At 46.2% G+C, this 20,436-nt stretch overlaps 1 protein-coding gene across 2 annotated transcripts in view; it reads left to right on the top strand.

Moving 5' to 3' along the window:
- The first annotated feature begins 165 nt into the window (after positions 1-165).
- Positions 166-20,436, top strand: part of S1PR2 (sphingosine-1-phosphate receptor 2) — a 47,205-nt gene continuing 26,934 nt past the window's right edge. The window contains exon 1 of one of the 2 annotated variants that reach the window (XM_080988500.1): positions 166-237. The gene's annotated coding sequence lies outside the window, so the exon portion shown is untranslated. The remainder of the gene's footprint in view (positions 238-20,436) is intronic. The other variant, XM_080988498.1, reaches the window with a different exon arrangement.

Here is a 20,436-nt window from a genome sequence, read left to right as displayed (position 1 = left end):
CCCCCCGTCGGGCGGCGCGCGGAGCTCCCCCTGCCGGGAAAGCGCGGCCCCCCGTCGGCGCGCCTCCTCCTCCTCCTCCTCCCCGCCCGCCCGCCCTCCTCCCGCCTGTCGCGCGCCGCTGGCTCGCCCCCGACGCCTGGGCGGGCGGACGCTGCGATGGAGGAGGCAGCGGGCCAGCCCCGGCCGCGCCACCCGGCCCGCAGGAGCCCCCCGCGCCGCCACCGCCGCCGCCTGGAGGTGAGTGCCCAGCCGGGACCGCCCTCGCCCGCTCGCCCGCTCCTCCCGCGCCGCATCCCGCGCCCCGCTGCCCGCGCCCTCGGCAGGGCCGCCCTCTCCCCGACCCCGGCGCAGCGCTGGGCTCGCCCTCGGCGGAGCTGGGCGGGGAGGCGGCGGCTGCTGCTCCCCCAGGGAGGGGTGGATCGGCCCCGGCGAGGCTCTCCCTGGCCCTGCCCGCCCCAGCTCGGCTGCGAGACGGGAGGGACGCTCTTCGGTGACTTTTGGAAGGGTGGGGCGGGAGCCCGGAGTCCTCCTTGGCCCCTCGGAATGGCCCCAGTCCGGACTGAAGGCCTAATACGATCTTTGCTACTTATGCTCCTGCTTCATGTCATTGGGCGCAGTATATTGAAAGGAAAATGCCGGTGGGCGGGGGGGGGGCGGAGGGGCAGAGCATCTCTGCATGGGCAGCCTCCAGAGGCGCCTTGCGCCCCCCCCCCCGCAGGTCAGTCGCTTCCAGTCTGGGGGCATCTTCAGCTATTGCCCTCCTGCTCTGCTTTTCTCCAGGGAAGTGAATGACTTGGATAGGAAGGTCTCCCCTTCTCTTGTATACAGAAGGTATCTTGCAGTCCCGTCCAGCTTGAGAGAACATCCCAGAGTGAGCACAAAAAGAGAAAAGTCTGTAAGCAGGTGCAGAAAAAATGAGTTTATTCAAAGCAAACATATAAGCTCTAATAGCCTTGACACATTTTGGGCCCTTCACGAGGGGAACTCTGTGTTAAGTAAACATAAGCTTTGAATAATAAAATAATAATAATAATAATTAAGCTCTATTCAGGGCATGTGGGTTGAGAAGATTTGTGGGACTGTATCTTCTGAAGGCAGCTCAGAATAGCTTTTGATTTTAAGAAGCAAGACTCTTCTGTTCAGTCAAAGCTTATATTTTCTTTAACACACACAGGTCACCTAATGAAGGGTGTTTGTTGCTCAAAGCACACTGATCTGTTGGAAGCGATTATGCTACTTACTCCCCCCCAAAAGAAATTGCTTTTGAAAATAATAAAACTGTTACAACAATAACTTGGAACAAGTCTAGTTATGCAATACAATCTTCACAAAAAACCTTTACCTGGACTTTGTAGTGTCATTTCAAGCATATTCTTAATACATTAATGGTTAATATAGCCTCTCCACAGACAAATTGGAGCAGTTGGTGGGAGAGAATTGTTATCTTCTTCCCTTGCCTATGAAAAGAAAGGAGACTGAACCCAGTTATGGACTGTTCTTGTGATGAGCTTTACAATCCACACATCAATACAGTATTCCATATTTTTGCCTGGAAAGCCCGGGCTGAAAGGGTGCTTGTGGGGCCTCCTAGCAGCGTTTACACATTATGGATGCAAAGTATATTTTGAGTGTTCACTATGCTGCCTGTTATCTTGGTAATCTTTCTAACAACCTTGTAAAAGAGGCCAGTATTAATATCCCTCTGTTGCAAGTGGGGAAGAGAGCCAAGCTAGGCAATCTAGAAGGTTAATGGTTGATGTGAGTTTGGACTAGGTACTTCCGGGTGTGTGCTCTCTCTCACACGCATAGTAATGGCATAAAAGGTAAAGAGGGGTTGTGCGTCCCCAAACACTCAGGGGCTTGTGATAGACTCTGATGAGTGAACTTTCAGATGGAAAGCTAGCACACAAGCCACAGGACTGACCTGCCTTGCACACTCAGCTTCTCAGCCCACACTATTCACAGATTTGCGGTGAATTTGCAGATTTACAGGTTTTAATCAGCTGCATGGTTATAATCAGAAATTATCAGGATTGCATAGGATTTGACCTGGAAACCTAACCACAAATGTAATGTTTGGGCACCACAAAGAGGTCACAAAGCTTCTCTTAATATAATTATTTCTTCCGGCACAACAAGCCAGCCTATAGTTTTCAAAGAGGCCTTATGCCTTCAAGCATTGGATCTTAAATCTATCATTTGCTCTCAGGCTTATTAAAACTGCAAGGCTGTCTCAGATCAAAGTCTGGAAGGGCCACACAGCGTAGTGAAGTGGCATGCTTTGAGTGGCACTGTGGGGGCTGGGAATAGGTGGAAGGCAGGAATTGGATGTCTTAATGATGCAAAAGTTTTCAGTCTGTTGGCTCCAGAGACGGGGTTCATAGAACCATAGAATTGTAGAGTTTGAAACAACCCCGAGGGTCATCTAGTCCAACCCCCTGCAGTGCAGGAATCTCAACTAAAGCATCCACGGCAGATGGCCACCCAATCTCTGCTTGAAAACCTCCAATGAACCACCACATCCCAAGGGAGTCCATTCCACTGTCTTAACAGCTCTTGCTGTCAGAAAGTTCTTCCTATCAGCAGCATGGAAGGGGCTTGCTGCCAACTCTTTCCCCTCTGGCCATATTGTTAATGTTCAAAACAGCCACCTCCCAGCCTGCTTTTATTCTGACAAAGAAAAAGATATGAGGGACAGATGCTCTACACCAGGCATGCCCAACAGGTAGATCACTGGACGTCCATCATAGATCACTGGTAGATCACTGGCTCCCCCCAAAGAAGCTCAAAAACTGGCTCCTGTAAAAAAAGCTCAATAACTTTGACCTGAACCCCCCCCCCCCCGGGGGTAGAACACTGCCAGTTTTTAACTCTGTGAGTAGATTGCAGTCTCTTGGGAGTTGGCCACCCCTGCTCTACACAACTGGGTGCCAAATGTCTTGTCAGAATGACCTGTCAATTTGACTCCTCGATCTTGAGTTTGTGTTGTCCTCCCTGGAGTCACTTTTCCTCTGTTTCCTGTGGTTGCCTCTGTCCCCAGATCTCAGTTGTTCCTCTGCAGTCTGTTATTAGGACTGACAGTTTTCTGTGTCCTCTTGAGAGGGGGCAAGGCTCAGTGGTCAAGCGCATGCAGATGGTCCCAGATCCAGAATGCAGTTAGAAGTACCTCCTAAAGTTGGTAGAAGATGAGGCTCTGAGGAAAATGAGAGAGGAAGGCACATCTTTTTCTTGGGAGATTTTTGTAGGTGTTTGCATCTCTAGCATGGCTGTGAAAGAACCTCTGCCCAGGGCATTGTGGAGAGCAGTTGGTTGTTAAAGTAAATTATACTGGCCTTGGTAGAACCATAGATCATATAATTCCCTTCTTTTGCTTTGAGTCACAGTACTGCATTTGGGTGGAGGCATTGTGCATGGGAACTAGTGCCATGTCCAACCCCAAAGGCTGCTGCATCTTGGAAACAGCATGCTTTTCCTCATGCAGATTGGTCTCTAGAGTGGAAATGCACTGAGCTGAGGTTTTCGGGTTGGATGATGATGATAACGCACTGTGAAGCTGCACAGTTGCTTGTCTGTTTTATGACAGTGAGGGTAGGGAATTGGTAGTGGGATTAGGATAAGGGATATTGGGTCGATGAACCAATAGATTGATGAAGAGGCTGCATACATTCAAGTGTAAAGAGGAATCACTACAGTTCTTCAACTGTATTTATGTGTGTTTCCAGTGTATTTGCTGGATAATTTCAATATAGATGTTGCAGTTCACCACTTTTTCATTTTTACACAAGCAAGTGGTATAGAAAATTTAATTAATAAATGGCATAGGAAAATCCCTGCTGAATTAGAACAAGAATCTACAGAGTCCAGCATCCAAGATCCAACAGTAGTCAGCCAGATGTCCCAGGAAGCCTCAAGTGACAAACATGTCTCATGTTATGTCTCCCAGTACTGATATTCAGAGGTACAGTGGTACCTTGGGTTACAGACGTTTCAGGTTACAGACACTTCAGGTCACAGACTCCGCTAACCCAGAAATAGTACCTCGGGTTAAGAACTTTGCTTCAGAATGAGAACAGAAATCGTGGAGCAGCGGCGGCGGCGGGAGGCCCCATTAGCTAAAGTGGTACCTCAGGTTAAGAACAGTTTCAGGTTAAGAATGGGCCTCCAGAACGAATTAAGTTCTTAACCCGAGGTACCACTGTACAATGCTTCTGAACACTGTGTTTCCATGTAGCCAATGTGGCTAATAGTCACAGATAGACCACAAATTTCTCTAATCCCCTTTTAGAGCCATCAACCATCTCAGTGGTAAATATCAATGTTATGCTGAATTGCATTGTACAAAGACCTCTTTCCATCAACCCTCAATTCTCTTCCCTTTCAACATGGTTACAAGAGAGGGCAAAAATGTTTGTGTCCATATTCTCTGCACTGATCTTTTTCCTAACTTGGTTATCTTTTATTTCTAAACTAAAAAGCCAGCCTCCTGGTCATTTTTGGCTGTAATCCTGTACACACTTACTTGAGATTTGCTTTTGAATAGTGCATGGATTGCACTGTTAGTTGCTTTCTCTTTTGGTACATACATACTAGCTCTGATTATTTGTCCATGTAGCCCCATACTGTCTGTTCTGACGGACAGGGAGTGTCCCACAGAGGACACTGGCATCACCTGCTATCAGATCCCTTTTAGCTGAAGACACCGAGGGTTGAACCTGGAGCCACCTGCTTGGATGCCTACACTTGTCACTGACTTGTGGTCCCCCCAGACACAACACTCTTTCCAGCTCCTGAATATCCTAATGGACGGGGAGCCGTCAGAACTCTAGTTTTCCAAAGGCAGTCACACTGCAGATTTATATAATGGCACTGTGGCAAATAACAGTGTTATAAGAAAAAAGTCTTCCTTTTGTCTCACAGTACTTCACAGCAACACTGAGTTTCTGGTTTTTACTGCCACAGAACATTGAGTACTCTACTCAGCACTGACCCAGGGAAACCCTTTGAGTGAAGTGCACATATTAATTACATATATTGCCTCTTTGGGGACTGTCAGGTGCTTCTTGGGCAATTTTAAAGGCCCAGTGATAAATTTATCCAAATCAGGAGTTAGGCAGGAAAACCCATTTTTAAAATGCATTTTGGTTTCTATACATAACACAGTGGTGTCCTCCAGATGTTAATTGCAACTCGTATCAGCCTCAGACTGATGGTCAGGGATGACAGGAGTTGTAGTCCAGCAAGATCTGTAGGGCACCCCATTGACATAACATGCATATAACTGGTGCTTGTTCTTGATTGCCAGCTACTGAACTCAGAATGGAGCAGCAGCAAACCTTAAATATTCCACACTCAGAAAGTTCTGAGACAGAGGATGGCCATGAGGATCTGATCCCAGCCAGAGCTGTTTGTTTTAGACGCTCCTCAGACTGCCCTTCAAATCAGCTGTCCCCTTTCTCATTCTGTGGCACTCCCTGCCTGCCAGCAATCTATTAGTGCTCCTCTTGCTCTGTTTGCTAATGAATATACAGACCAAGGACTTTTCCATTCACTTTATCACCATCTTCTAATCAGCCTATCGGAAAGTGCAGAACGAAGCTTTCGTTCAGCACGCTCTTTCTCTCTCTTCCCTCCCTCCCCAGCTTGTGGGAAGAGATCCTTAGGAGAGATTCTCCCCCCCTCCCCCCATCCCTTCCTCCTGCCTCATTGCTTTTCCCAAAGCCTCTGGCCAAATCTCCGCCAAACAACAAAAACCATCTGTTGATATCTGTGGCCAGCACAACCGCATTCCTCAGGCTTCGGATGTGCTGGAGAGGCTTGGGGTGGGGGTCTGTTTCTGATAAAGCAATTGCAGCTGTTCAGATCAGGCCAGGATTGCTGTCCTGCCATGTGCTGCAAGATGTCCCCAAGGCAGATAAATTAAGAGATGGGTGGCAGGATATTTATCACTGGAAATTAGACCAGGAAGAAATAGCTGTTCTCCACCCACGAGTGCTATTTAGGAACCTGGAGGAACTCTCTCCTGCTGGGATGACCTCATCCATTGCAAGGAATCTGCTCCACCCTAATACTCCTACAGTCTTTCTCAACTTCCACAGAGCAGGAAGTGCCTTTATGGCATTTGGCTCCCAAGCAAGGCATCCTTGGCTGCTTGTGGACAGGGACACAAGGGGAGGTGGGTGGACAAGGAGTGTCCATGCTGTATGTACAAAACTCAGATCAGGATCAGGCCTGCAGGGACAAAAGTGGGTTAATGCAGAAATCAACATCTAGCAGGGCTCTGGCATTTGCCTCTGGTGTTCCAGACACGCGGCAGATTCTGGCTCTTGAGTTCAACAGACTGGCTGAATCTCTGCTGTAAGCTGAAGGATGCCCCCATGTCTAAGTTGGAGCAGGGGCTGATGACTGAAGGTGCACAGCGCCAGCCACCACGTCATTGTCTTTCAGAGATAGCCATTCCTAGCAATGGTAACATTACTCTTTAAAGCACCCTTTTCTCCAAGGCGGGGATGCAAGTTCCGCGCCCCCCCCCCTTTGTTCTTGAGATGCTTATTATGCTCCTATGCAGAGAAATTGTGTTGGTTCCAATCACCACTGAAGGAGTGATGACATACCCTCCAACATTTCTCCAGGGAAAATAGGGATGCTCTAAATAATCACAATCATAATCACAATCATAAAATACCCAGCCCATCTGACCGGGTTGCCCCAGCCACTCTGGGCACCTTCCAACATACATAAAAACATAGTAAAATATTAAACATTGAAAAAAGCTCCCTATACAAGGCTGCCCTCAGATGTCTTCTAAAGGTTGTATAGTTATTTATCTCCTTGGCTTGGGGGTTGCATAACTCCATGCCCTTCAACAATGCTGTGATGAAAATAGGGACATCCTACCATACCCTCCAATATTTATCCAATGAAAATAGGGACGTCCTAAGGAAAAGCGGAGGGACATGGGTGGCGCTGTGGGTTAAACCACAGAACCTAGGGCTTGCCGATCAGAAGGTCGGCGGTTCGAATCCCTGCAACAGGGTGAGCTCCCGTTGCTTGGTCCCTGCTCCTGCCAACCTAGCAGTTCAAAAGCACATCAAGTGCAAGTAGATAAATACTTGGGAAGGTGGGATGGAGAAATGTGGGGGTTTAACTGTAAAAAAAAAACTAGACAAAAGCTACCGATGCTATATGGTTAATAGGATTATTTTTTCAAATCCAAATAATTTTTATTGGTTTTAAACGTTAATAGGATTATAAACACGTTGGAAACGTAGTTTTCCCAACTTCTTGTCCTGGATGTGTTGAACAGATATATGTCTGCATCTTGGGATGCTTTTAAGGCCAAGGAATCCTTTCCGATTACAGTAAATGTGAGTAGGTCAGTCCAGAAGTAATCAGGGGCAAATGGAAAGTGGAAGAGAGTTATTTTTAAACCTACAGTCAGATTTTAAAAAGGAACCTGATTGAATGTGAAAATGGAAGTTAGGATATTTTCTAAAGGATGCAAAGGTTGCAAAATGCTATCTCCCTTCTAGTGTCCCTGTTCCTACGGAAGAGGCAAGACACTCTTGCCAGTGAGCAGAAATGGAGCTGGAGGCCGCCCCCCTTGGTCAGGTTCAGAGGAGGGGCATACCAGGGAAGCAGCGTGCATGCACTGTTTTTAAAACGTGAAGGGGACATCTGACTTGATGTCTAAGGGGTGGGAAAGACGAGCTTTTTCGAGGGTTCAGCTTGGCAGAACATAGCTCTGCAGTCAGGCTCACCTCTGAAGGGCGGCTGGGATTCATGCAGACCTAGGAAACCTTTATGTCATCATCTCCCCCTTTCCGCATTTCTGTGTCCGACACACTCTTCCCTTTTTTTCTTCTGCTCTTGATAGAACAGACTTTAGAACTGTGTGTTCTCTTCCCAGCCCTACAACTTCCTTAAGACTGAGGCTATCATAGACTGGTGCCGGTACTCCCCATGCCTTGCCTTGAGGCAAGATGGCTCCATTTATCTTCTCTCCTAGGGCAGTGGTTCCCAAGTGGTGGTCTGCGAACCACAGGGGATCTGCATAACCCACTCAGGGGGTCCAGGGCACCATTCACATAACAAAAACTACCACAGAGATACCAGCATTTTCCAAAATAGGAGCTCCATGGCTTGACATTTGAAAAACAGGGGGTCTGTGGTACTTAGCTAATTGGGAACCCCTGCTCTAGGACAAGACAAATGAGCAGCCTAACTTCAAAATGGTCATTGCCCTAGTGAAGCACCACGAGTAATCCAGCGGCTTTATTTGCATGTCACTTTAAACCACAGTTAACCTTCATTGTGGTACAAAGTGGAAGCGCAGCATGCTGGTACACACTGCTGAAATCGCAGGCATTTTAGTATGGCCCCCTGCTCTCAGAAACAAGAATCATGGTTTGTCTTTCTGCAAACAACAAAGGACAGGCTACAGTATAAGCACATTTTGTTTTTGACTTACTGCTTATTGTTTACTTGGGGAAAACAAACCACAGATTTAAGGCAAACCATGGCGGAGCAGGGAAGGAGTGAAGTGGCTGCAATTCTTTCTCTGTTCACCTTTAAACTATAGTTAAATTTAACTATAGTGGTACCTCGGGTTAAGAACTTAATTCGTTCTGGAGGTCCATTCTTAACCTGAAACTGTTCTTAACCTGAAGCACCACTTTAGCTAATAGGGCTTCCCGCTGCCGCTGTGCAATTTCTGTTCTCATCCTGTTCTCATTTCTTAACCTGAAGCACTAATTCTGGGTTAGCGGAGTCTGTAACCTGAAGCGTCTGTAACCTGAGGTACCACTGTATAGTGATGTGCAAATGAGGACAATTCAGCAATGTCCCCCTGATCACACATTGCCTCTCAAGGTAATCACGTGAGTTGCTTGTGGAGTTGAGCCATCCATAACCAAACCAGACCTCCTGATGCAATACGTCATGTCTGTTCTGTTCTCAGCCAATTCCAGCTTTTGTTCTTCTCATATTTTTCTCTAGTTTTGCGAATGTAGTGACAACTTGGTTCTAACTTGTTTTTTATTTATTTCTGTTGAGCCAGCTGTCATCCAGTGAGGGAGCGTACCAACTTTTGAGCCACTCTTAGCATTTTCAAATGAGTGCATTCATAAGATTGTACCTTTGTGGTCTGCATGAATTAACCCAGGGCAACTACCACCCTCCAAGTTGTGTAATGATCACACATTCCTTATACACAAGATTGCATCCTTGATTCTTGTTCATGATGTGAACTGGAATTTCCATTCCCTGCATCAGTATGCCCTCGATGATGGGAAAGAGCCAGACTTTTACTACTCTTTTCTGTGTACAACAGGACTGTGATTATTTCTTCATTTCTAAAAACAATATTGTATTTTAAAAAAAAATAATTATATACCACCCTTCATTATAAAATTCCAGAGTGGTGTACAGGATACAATTGCACAGCAATAAATAACTGTAAAATAATTAATGAAACAATCTACAGTAGAAAACATATCACTTAAAGCTAGGGACTAAAAATTAGCAAATGCTTGATTGAATAAACAAACAAACAAACAAACAAACAAACAAACAAACAGGTCTTTAACAAGTGTCAAAACACAACTAAGGATGGTAATTCCAGAAGCTGGGTGCCAAAACAGAAAAGACCCTCCAAAACAGGGGTGCCAACTTGAATAAAATATTGGGGGGGAGGTAATCCCCACCCCACATAATTGATCACATGACACGCCAAACATACAGTATTTGAATGGCAATGCCCATGAACTGGGGGGCAGCCCCCTCAAATATTTTATTGGGGGGGGGCAAAGGGACCTCAGCCCCTAGGAGTTGGCTCCTATGCTCCAAAAGATGTACATGAGCAGGTAAAAAAGGAAGCAGGAAGCAGTGTTTAAAATCAGCCAGGCACATTTTGCACCTGTCTATCAACCAAGTGATGATGCCTGGGAGCCAGGATGACGCCTCACATCTCCACCATCTGGAGGTGCATACCTGGGGGATCATTGGATCTTGACTGTTTTCACACACTAGTACCACATCCTGTAGAATTCTATCAGTTCTGTTTTATCTGCACAATTGTAATGAATTTCAGAAACCAAAATGCTTTTTCTGTACAGCCTGAATAGGCACAGTCACCATTAAGAAAAAGAGGTTGGAACAGGCCAGTTTCTGTGTGGCCTGTCCCTGGATCAAGTGACTTTTCTTCTTTAAGCTCTCAAAGTTCTTAACCGAGCTCAAGGTTATCATTTGAACTAGCTGGATGTTTAACTGAGAATCACTCGCAGTCAGTCCATCATTAGAAAAATAAGATGTTAGAGCTGTCTTACCCAAAAGTGGCAACTAGACATACCGTTTGGGTGACTGTAACCTTGGTTTAAGGAGCATTTGATGCATCGCTTATATATCTGAATTTCTAACACTGGCAGGAAGGCCTGATTGGTAGATCTTAGTAAACAGCCAAGTCAGTACGGAAAAAGGTGGTCTTTTTGATAACCAGATCCCAACTTGTTTGCTGTTATTATTATCAATAATTTGTTAACCACCAACCATCTCAAGGCAATGTACAGTAAAAACAGCAAAAAGACAGTTAAAAAGACAGCCAAGACATTTAAAACAAAACAAAAGAAATACAAAGCAAAACAAATTCCATGGCAAATACACATTTATCCAGCTAGGAAAGCCTGTTGGAACAAATATGTCTTCAATGGTTTCTGGAGCATGAAAATAGTGCTGCCTGTTTTATCTTGACAGGAAGGCTATTCTTCAGAACAGGGGCAACCACACAAAAGGTCTGAGTTAATCCATTGTGGGTATCTGAAATCTTTGGAACTTTTGGGAGAAACGTCTCTATGGGTTGCAAGGTTCTACTGAGGGTTCTACTGAGATAATGCCATCTCTCAAGCAACCGGGTTTAGAGCTACATAGGGCCTTATAAATTACAGTGGTACCTCGGGTTACAGACGCTTCGGGTTACAGACTCCACTAACCAGTAAGTTGTTGCTCCAGGTTAAGAACTTTGCCCCAGGATAAGAACGGAAATTGCGCGCTAGTGGCAGCAGGAGGCCCCATTAGCAAAAGCACGCTTCAGGTTAAGAACCGTTTCAGGTTAAGAATGGACCCCTGGAACAAATTAAGTTCTTAACCTGAGGTAACACTGTAGTAACATCACATTGAACCTGACTTGGCAGCAGACTGCCAGCCAGTGCAGCTCCTTTAGCAAAGGTATAACAACCTGCTTACAGTAGCTCACTCCACTCAGCAGCCTCACCACCAAGTTGTGCACAAGCTGCAGCTTTTGCACCAGCCCACATAGATCATATTGCAATAATCCAGTCTTTGAGATTGCCAGGGGAATTCCAGAGAAGTTGAAGCTAGGAGATAGTGACTGATCTAAAAGCCCCTGCTGTGTATTTTGTGTCTGAGCATTTATCAAAGTTATCCACTGGGGGGGGGGACTTCTGTGCCCTTGGGCAGCTTCCATTCATTTCAAAGGGGCTTGTGCAAGAGAACTTCCCCATTGAACTGTGCCTCATGGGTCAATTTGGTCTGCTTCTTTCTCTCTTTTTCTTGCCCTTATATATTGTTTTCTTTGTTAGTGTTTTGAATCTCACATCTGAATATAGAATATTGTTTGCAATCTTGTGAAATTATATTTAATAAAATTAAAAAATTAAAAATCCACTAAGGAGGGATTATCAGAATACAGTAGTGGCTTTATGCAGTATCCATAGAACTAAACCTATACAGTATCATAATTCTGTGGGATCTTAGAAGAAAATGCAGAATGAGGGACTGAGCACAGAATTCAGCTTCCAAAAGAATCTTAGCTTTAGCTGAAAGAGGAGGGGAAACTAGTCCTATTGGCTGCAAATATATGATTGAAACTGTGCCAAATGTGAGCCGGTGTGGTGCAGTGGTAGAGTGTCAGACTAGGAGCTGGGAGACTTGGCCACAGAACTCACTTCCTCTCAGCCTAACCTACCCCACTGGGTTTTTGTGGGGATTAAATGAGGAAAAGGAGACCCATTTTCACTAGCTTGAGTTCCTTGGAGAAAAAGGTGGAAGATAAGTGTAATTTTAAAAAATGCTTTCACAATCTCAAAAGAAAGAGGAGCTGCCAAGTATGATCTCTAGTGACTGTGGACGAGGCTTCTTTGCAACTTTTTGCCCCTTCCTGTGATGTATAAACTCATAATTGATTTGCATAATTCTGTTTGCATAATTTGTACAGATTGCAGAACTCAACTTTTCTTGATGCAGAATTTTAGCATTTGCAACACAGAGCACAAGCAACCCTCTGCGTCAGTTCTGGGGTGTGTGTGATGCATCGGCACAAGCCTTCAGCTTGTATGTATTCATGCTTCCCATCAGACTTCCCTTCTGGAGTGCAGGGTTGTACACATCATTAACGGCTGCCTGAGCCATTGGAGCAGCAATAGCACTTCTCGGTTGCTGCATCTGGACTGTATAGTCTCTGAGCTGCTTGAAAACTACTCCAGCTCTGACTCTGACTCCAGCTACAGCTGCCTTCACTGTGGTGTGCTGCTCAAGCACTCTTGCGTCTCAGCCTGCCTGCTGTCTCTTGGTCCCCCATTCATCTGTTGTTTGGGGATATTCTTCATTTCCCATTCTTCTTAACATATTAACATGGAGGTTTTTAACCTTGACCAACTACACTCTTTATGTGGCACCCCTGTGGGGCTCACGAGCCCAGTTATGTCCCCCCCCCCCCCGCCGCCTGCAGAGCTGGCAGCCTCTCAACCTTTTTCGAACACCTTGCCTTGTGGAGTGTTCCCTCAGGCTCCTCTCCTTGAGAGTCCTCTGGGCAGCCACTGCTGCTGCCCCTGGTCTCTGAGCTACCCCCCACTCCACCCCAAAGAGAGGTGCCTCCTCACACTGCCCCACAGGGGCCTGGGAAGAGGATGCCCCCAGCCTTAGTGGCCCAACAAAGATTGACCAAAGGTGAACATGAGGCTAGCAGTTTACCTTGGGAGACAGCAGTAGGTGCTGCCAGGCCTGTGTGGTGGAAAGGCTCCCCTTCAGCACCAGGTACGCAGCTCCCAGGCAGGCCTTGCACACAGCAAGCACAAGAAAGGCCAGCTCAGCACATGCCTGCCTGCCTGCCTGGCCTCCCAACAGCAAGGGCTGGCGGGCTGGGCTCCCTCACCCCCTTGCTCGCTTACTTCAAGGCCACCTCAGCTCCTGGCAACCAGATCCCCTGACCAGCCCCAGAGGCGCCCTTCACCTGGAGAGCTTGTAACCAGGGCTGCTGCAACAAGCAGTCATGCAAGCCTTTGGGAGGCAGACACGAGAGGGCATCAGAAGGAGGTAAGGAAAGAGGGACAGAGGTCAGTGGTGCCCGAAGCACCGCTGACCCAAAGGTGCCCCAGCACACTGGTTGAAAACCACTGTATTAACATATTCCTGCTTAGCATGCTTCTCAGCTCTTTTGCTTAATTTTTTAATACTCAGAGTATTTTAATACTTTGTTGTTTGCATGGTTTCTTTCTCTAGCTTGTAGCTCTTTTCTCTTCTTGGCTTCCCAGTAGTTAATTCCCTCCCTGCTCCCAAACAAGTATTCCCTCTTGCCTCTGCCAGTGACTCAACAGCCCTAAGCTGTAGGCTGGGACATGCCTGGATATGATTTTGGGGCTGGCTCTGCTGGTGCATCTCAGCATCCTGGTTTAGTGCGGGAATCCTGCCGGGTCACGGTGCAGGATCCACTTTGTAAAGGTCCTCACACCTGAGATGAGAACAAGCATCACTTGAACAGCATGGGAGACGCATTTGAGGAACCCTCAACCAACCGAAGGTTGGAAATGCAGCCTTTGAAGGGGTTTGGTAGGGGAGTGAATGTGGTGGGCTAAAAGCTGCTGCAGTCATGTGATCAGAAGTTGTCTGCCCCCTGCATTTATAGAATAAGGCATGGTTCACAGAAAGCAGCTCCTGCTGTATTATTTATTATATATTTATTTCTATAAAATTTATACACAACTTGATTGTAAAAATCCTCAAAGCGGTTTACAAAAAGATAAAACAAGAAAATCAAGAAAAAATCCCAGCCATACTTTAAAATATACAAAAGTTAAAATACAAAAACAGTCATTCTCTCCCTTTCCCCACAACCTGGACAAATGTGTGCTGTAACCATGTAAGGCAGGCATGGGAAACTGGCAGCCTTCCAGATGTCACTGGACTCCCAACTCAGATCAGTCTCAACCAGCATAGCCAATGGTCAAGGATGATGGGAGTTGTAGTCCAGCAACTTCTGAGGGGGGCCCTTGTTCCCCACCCCTGCTATAAGGAAACCTAAGTGTGAATCAGACTGCATGTTCTGTGGTTGAGGCAACTCTTTCAGTCAAAGCAATTGTTGTGAATGCTACTTCTATAAAGCCCATGTCACATTCGTGCTCCGCACACAATCTTGTGGCTGAGAGGGGTCTGTCAGATCTTGAATGTGGGAGAAGCTGCCTGTTCAATACTGCTTTTAGAAAGCTTTTAAAAGCCTACTCAAGCAGCCACTTTCTGCATCTTCTTTATTTGGTTCTGGCACTGTACAGTTAGAAGTTGTAGAAACCAGCTGAGGGGATTGTTTGAAAATGTTCTGTGTGTTTTTGCATGCATATGCAAGCTATCCCTGTAGCATCTTCAACTAACACATTTATTGACAGGATGGCTTTCACTGGCAAGAGAGGAATCTGAATGTGAAAATATGAAGTTGCCTTATACTGAGTCAAACCATTGGTCCATCTAGTACAGTATTGCCAACTCAGACTAGCAGCAGCTCTCCAGTCTTTCATTCTGGGGAATTTTGTAGTCCTGCTCTCAAATATCATTTTAACTGGAGATGCCACAGTGGATAGTAGCCCTGTGTGCCTGATGCAGTTCCTGCAGACTCCATGGTCTACATCTCCTTAGATGTGAACATACACTTCGTATCCCTTCAAAGCTGGTATCTGGTTATGCTCTATGGCATTGTTGGCTCACAAAGCCTGATCCTATGGCCTTCCTTTCACGTGCTATGGGAGCATTTTCCCATTTGCTTCCTTTGTCCATGGCATTTACCGTACTAGCCTCTCCAGCGCTGTGATGAGGTTGACCTTCAGAAAGAACAGTGAAACTGACTAGCATCCCCACATGCTTCAAGAGCGTTGTTACCCACTGTTGTCTGAAAATGAGGTGCAGGTATTTTTACCTCTTCTCTGTTGTTGTAAAGAATGAGGCAGAGCCCTACAATGTGACAAAAGTGCATGAATCCATTCATTCGGCTTTTTCCCCTCTCTGTAATATTTGCTGCTGCAAAAGAGAAGTTTGCTTCTTCCAAACTTCACTAAAGTCCATAAGAATGTAGCAGTTGATCTCAAAATTGCTGGTGCCCCCGTTTCAGTTACCTGAAAAGGTTCCCAATAATTGCTTCTCTCCATGCAGCCACATATGAGACACTAGTTTGGGGTCTATTGTTACTATACTTCTCCATCAGAAGAAAATATTACTCTCTGTATGTTAATATTGCTTTTGATGTAATGATGGGCATCCCAGCATCAAAGCCTTCTCCGAAGTCTCACTGGCGCTTTAGGATGCTTTATGAGATGTTAGCATGTGTATTTCTGATGTCGGTGCATCTGCGTTCTCATGTTGTTTGATCAGTCACTGGTTCAGGAACCTTTAGTGCTGCTCCACAATTTTCTTCCCTTCCTCCTGTGGTCTGTTTGGGGCCATATACCACTCAGTCACTTTTTCAGGTTTACAGATTCTATTCTTATTGATCATAAGACTGTTCTTTCTGATCCAAAGTAAATAAGACATCCAGAATCTCTTACTACATCAGTTTTCAACCTTTTTGAGTCCATGGCTCCCTTGACCAACTACATTATTTCTGCGGCACCCCTGTGGGGCTCAGGAGCCCAGTTATGTCACCCCCTGCCTACAGAGCTGGCAGCCCCTCACCCTTTTTCGAACACCCTCCCTTGTGGAGTGTTCCCTCAGCCTCCTCTCCTCTCCCCTCTCCTTGGGAGTCCTCCAGGCAGCCACCAAGGAAAAAATATTGCTCTTCCTTTCATGCATGCGAGTCCGTAACTGTCTTAAGCAGTATTTTCGTTGTCGTCATGTTTCAAATAAATGTTGCTAAATGAATGGTAACCTCTAGAAACCCTTTTCATAGCAATCAGCCGTCTTGTTTTGTCTAGGTATTTGAGCTATGGTTTCTGTTCTAGATGCATCAAGTTTTAAAGCTTCTTTGAGTAAGATACAGCTGATGTATTTTATTTTTGAAATGGCAAATTTGCATTTTCCTTTATTCAGTTTCAGATTCCTCTGGGCAGTTGTCTGGAATTATGTTCTGGTATGGTATTTCCCCACATGAGAACATAATCTATAGTGGTACACTTCTGTTATTTCACTCTAGACTTACTCATCTTACAGACGTTTCCACTTTTTCAATGGTCATGTGTGTTATTTCACTTACTTCAAATTGCAGTAAACCAGCCTTGCTGAGTTGGTGAGTCCTCCTGCTGAAAGGAACCCCTTACCTCTGTCCCAAAGTCCTGACCTGGTGGCATCACTGGTGCGCTGATGGCAAAAGTGGGCAAATCAAAGGATGTGTAGGACATATTCTAACTATGCAAAATTCAGAGGTTTCTATCCCCACGCCCCACATCTCTGCATCCTTCATCCAGGCAAACAAAGAAGCATTATCACTAGGATCCATTCCAGCCCAGGAAAAACATTTGAGGGCAAGGAGGCTAGCAGTGTGGCCAGGAGAAGAGTCCCAAGGGATGGATAGAGAGGCCTGGAAGGATTTATTTGGCCCTCAGGCCTGAGGTTTCTCATCCCTGTTATAAAGGCATGAGTCCAACAAGCCACATTGTCTAATCAGGTGGCTGAAAATGTTGTCTTAAGAACTGATTTATTCATATTTTGCGAGTCCAAACATATTCCTATTTTGACTCTGCCAGGCCTGTCCACATCAGATGAATTAGGCTTTTCTGTAAATCCTTCTGCTTTGAGTATGATCTTCAGCTTTTCTGAACAATTCAGCCCTTCCTTTTAACGTCTTCTTAATGCCATTGGAACCTTACGACTTGCATGAATTACAAGTAGGACCTGCGGATCCCTGTGGAGGGATGGGGAGACAGTGTCCTTCCTGATGCTGCTGGACTAGAACTCCCATCATATCTGACCATTGGCCACACTGGCTGGTAGTGATGGGAGTTGGAGTCCAACAACATTTGGAGGGCCACAGCTTACACTCTGGTAATAAGGCATTGCATGAAATTTGAAACACATCCTTATTGCCTTTGTCAGCATCCCATTTTGATTTGTTTCTATTCAGTTCAGTCCTTTGTACCAAATTAGTCAAAGATCTCAGACTCAATACATATTGCCCACAAAAATCTACCACTGGAACTCTTAACTGAGCTACTTTGTCTTTTTACCTGCAGTTCAGATTACGTTTATCAAGCACTTGCAGTCTTTTTCCAGACTGCTTGGCATTTTAATGCTGAGGTGGATCAGCTTGCAATGCTTTCTTTCTTTCTTTCTTTCTTTGCATGACATTATCCACTTCGGTGTCCTGTAGCTTATTGAGAAATACTCCTGTCTGATGCACTTTCTCTCAAACCAACTTCCATCCAATTTGAAAACAGAAGCTACAGTTAAACTGAGATGGGTACATTTCAGGCAGCAGTGGAACAGGTACAGGTGGCAGCCCTGGTGAATCGGAGATCAGCACAGGAAAATAAATTGGTTAATGGGCATTTGGTGAAGACATCTCTACTCTTCCTCTGCTCTGAACAGCAATGTATGAATATGACTAAGAATCCGGGGGCGGGGGGCGACTTCGCTGCATTTCAAGCCACTGATTATTATGCACGTGAATGTGTACATACCCAGGGTCAGGAAACATGGGGATCATGGGAACTGTAGTTTAAGGGTGCTGGGAACTGGAGCTCTGTGAATTGGAGCTTGCAGTTCCCAATAATCTATTTTGTTGTGTGTGGAGGGGGGGTGCACTTAAAATAGATGGTATGTACCCAGCCTTAATCTTATCAACTGTAATATCATTGTCGATATTAGCATTGTAGGTGAGGATTTTCTTAACTTCCGCATAAAGATGCTGAAATGCATACACTAGACAGCATCTTTAGTTCCTTGGTGCTTTAAAGAAACAACTTGTTTCCTTCAAAAGAGCAAGGAAATTCTGGACCTGAAGCTGACTAGGTTAACCTGCCCACGTCTTTGGGGGCCAGTTGCAATTAGCAGCAAAATGGCTTCATTTGAACCTTGGCTGCATCTCTCAGAATACATTCTTGCTTGCTTTTTTAAAGGATGCTGAAGAGTAAAAGACCCATGTAACAATTGCAGAGCCCAAGCAATCAAGGCAGGGAACCTGTCTTGCAACTTTTCAGAGTGGTTCGGTTTTGAATGGGGGAAAAGTTGGCTCTGTTATGTCCCCCCCCCCAAAAAAAAGCTCCCTAGCCCAAATCCACAAAACAGTTTTGCAACTGTTTTTAAAAAATATGTTAAAGGGTCATGTATGTGTGGTCTCTATATCTATAATATAAATATAATAATTTGCTAAAGCTTTGGGGAGATGGATCCATCCTGTTAGTTTGCTTTGAAAGATGCCACAGAAATCGAAGTGCCCCAATCCATCAGCTGCTGTGCACAGAGGAAGCTTTGTACCTGCACATCAAACTAAGTGACCCCTTCTGCTTGTGTGACTCTCTGTCTGCCAGGCAGCCTCGTGGAGCTTTGCTTTGCTACTTATGTGGTCTTTGGCCATCACTCTTGGGTCTTGACACAATTCCCCAGAGTTTGGGCGGGGAGCGTTGAGCTGCCCTCTAGTACAGCGCTGTGAAAGTAGCAGCTTGCTGCGGCAGAGATGCAAGGGCTTGGATAAGGACACTGGAAATATTTGGAGAATTAGTTCAGATGCCATCTTTAGCATCTTAGCATTCTTCCCCGGAGAGGAGGTGCTTGTGCAGGGATTCTTCTCCTTTTGTGTTATGGAAACTGCTGGTGCCCCCTCTCCAAACCTTTTCAAGCCAATGTTTGTAGAAAAGTGACTGGAAGGCAGCCAGAGACAAACACACCTTTTGCCACATGCAAGCGAGTGGGTGCAAATCATTTATTTTCCTGGGTTATCGTAATGTTTGTGTTGCAGCTGTAAGGCTAGAGACAAGCAGTTAAAAACCGTTCAGAAGGCAAATGTTTTGAAGGGCCCTTGTGCCCCACACTCCCTTCCATAATGAACCTACACCCTCACTGTAGGAGAGCCCTTGGCAGCCTGGTGCCCTCCAGGTGTTGTTAAGAGACTACAGTTCCCATGAGCCCCAGCCAACTCCAACAACAGTTGGAGGGCACCTGGTTGGCAAAGGCTGCTGCAGGACGTTAAAGGGAGCCCTGCTGGGGTGTGATTCTTTGGAAGATGCCTGGCCATGCTGACCCTCCATGCCAGCTCTAGGTAAATACGTTTGGTAAATTTTTGTATTTCAAAAATCTGCAAAATGTGTTTGTCAGAGGGGTGGTGAGGTAAAAACAGGGTGTCTCCCAACTGTCTGCCTCCAGCCAAAGCGCTGGTGTTTTTTCTCAGAACGTCTTCCTATTCACTCTTCTGTTTCCTCATAACTTCTCTCTTGCAGCTCCGTGTTTTAGGAATGCACTCCCCTTTGACATTCACCTTCCTCCTCCTTGTTTTCCAAAACCTGAATCAAGATTCATCTTCCCTCCTGAGTTTTTCCACACTGGCTCCACAAATTTGGCATTTTGAGAGCATTCTGTCCTGCCCTTCCCTGTTTTCTGCTTTGCTTTTTCCAAATATGAGCCTGCCCGACAGGCATCATGTATTTCTTCTGTAGGTTGCTTAATTTTTAAGTACTTATTACATGTTTGTCACCCCATCTACCCAAGTGGAGACTTTGGTACATGAAAAGCCTATTGCATTGCAACATAGGTCGGCAAACTAAGGCCCGCAGGCCGGATCAGGCCCAGTTGCCTTCTAGATCCAGCCTGCGGGCGGTCTGGGAATCCAGGCAGCCAGCATAGTGCACGTGCGCAATGGTTTTTGTGACTCAGCCAGGCTTGGGGGTCAAAAGTGAGGGGGGGCAGCTGCTTGAAACAGGCCCCTTCTCCGTCTGTCCCTCCATTGCGCGTGTGCAGCAATCTTTTCTTCCGGGGTGGGGGGTGGGGAAGAGGGGAAAGGAGCCACAGTTCGGATTTCCACCATGGAGCTGCCGGCGACTGACCTCAGGAAGGGCAGTTGCGGCGGCAGGGGCTCGGAGGCGCCTCAGGAACGACGCCCGTCGGTGTCTGTGACGGCGGCGCTCCCTGACAGAGAAAGCCAGGAGCGCCTGGGCGGCTGCACTCGGAGGCACTTCTGCGCTCTGCTGGGGAGGCCACTCGTTAGCTACACGGCGTGAGCCATGGAAAGATAAATAGCTT

This window comes from Podarcis pityusensis (genome assembly GCF_964106645.2).
Source record: "Podarcis pityusensis genome assembly, chromosome: 17".
NCBI lineage: Eukaryota > Metazoa > Chordata > Lepidosauria > Squamata > Lacertidae > Podarcis > Podarcis pityusensis.
Note: the sequence above shows the minus strand (reverse complement) of the source record. Positions and strands in the feature narration are given on the sequence as shown.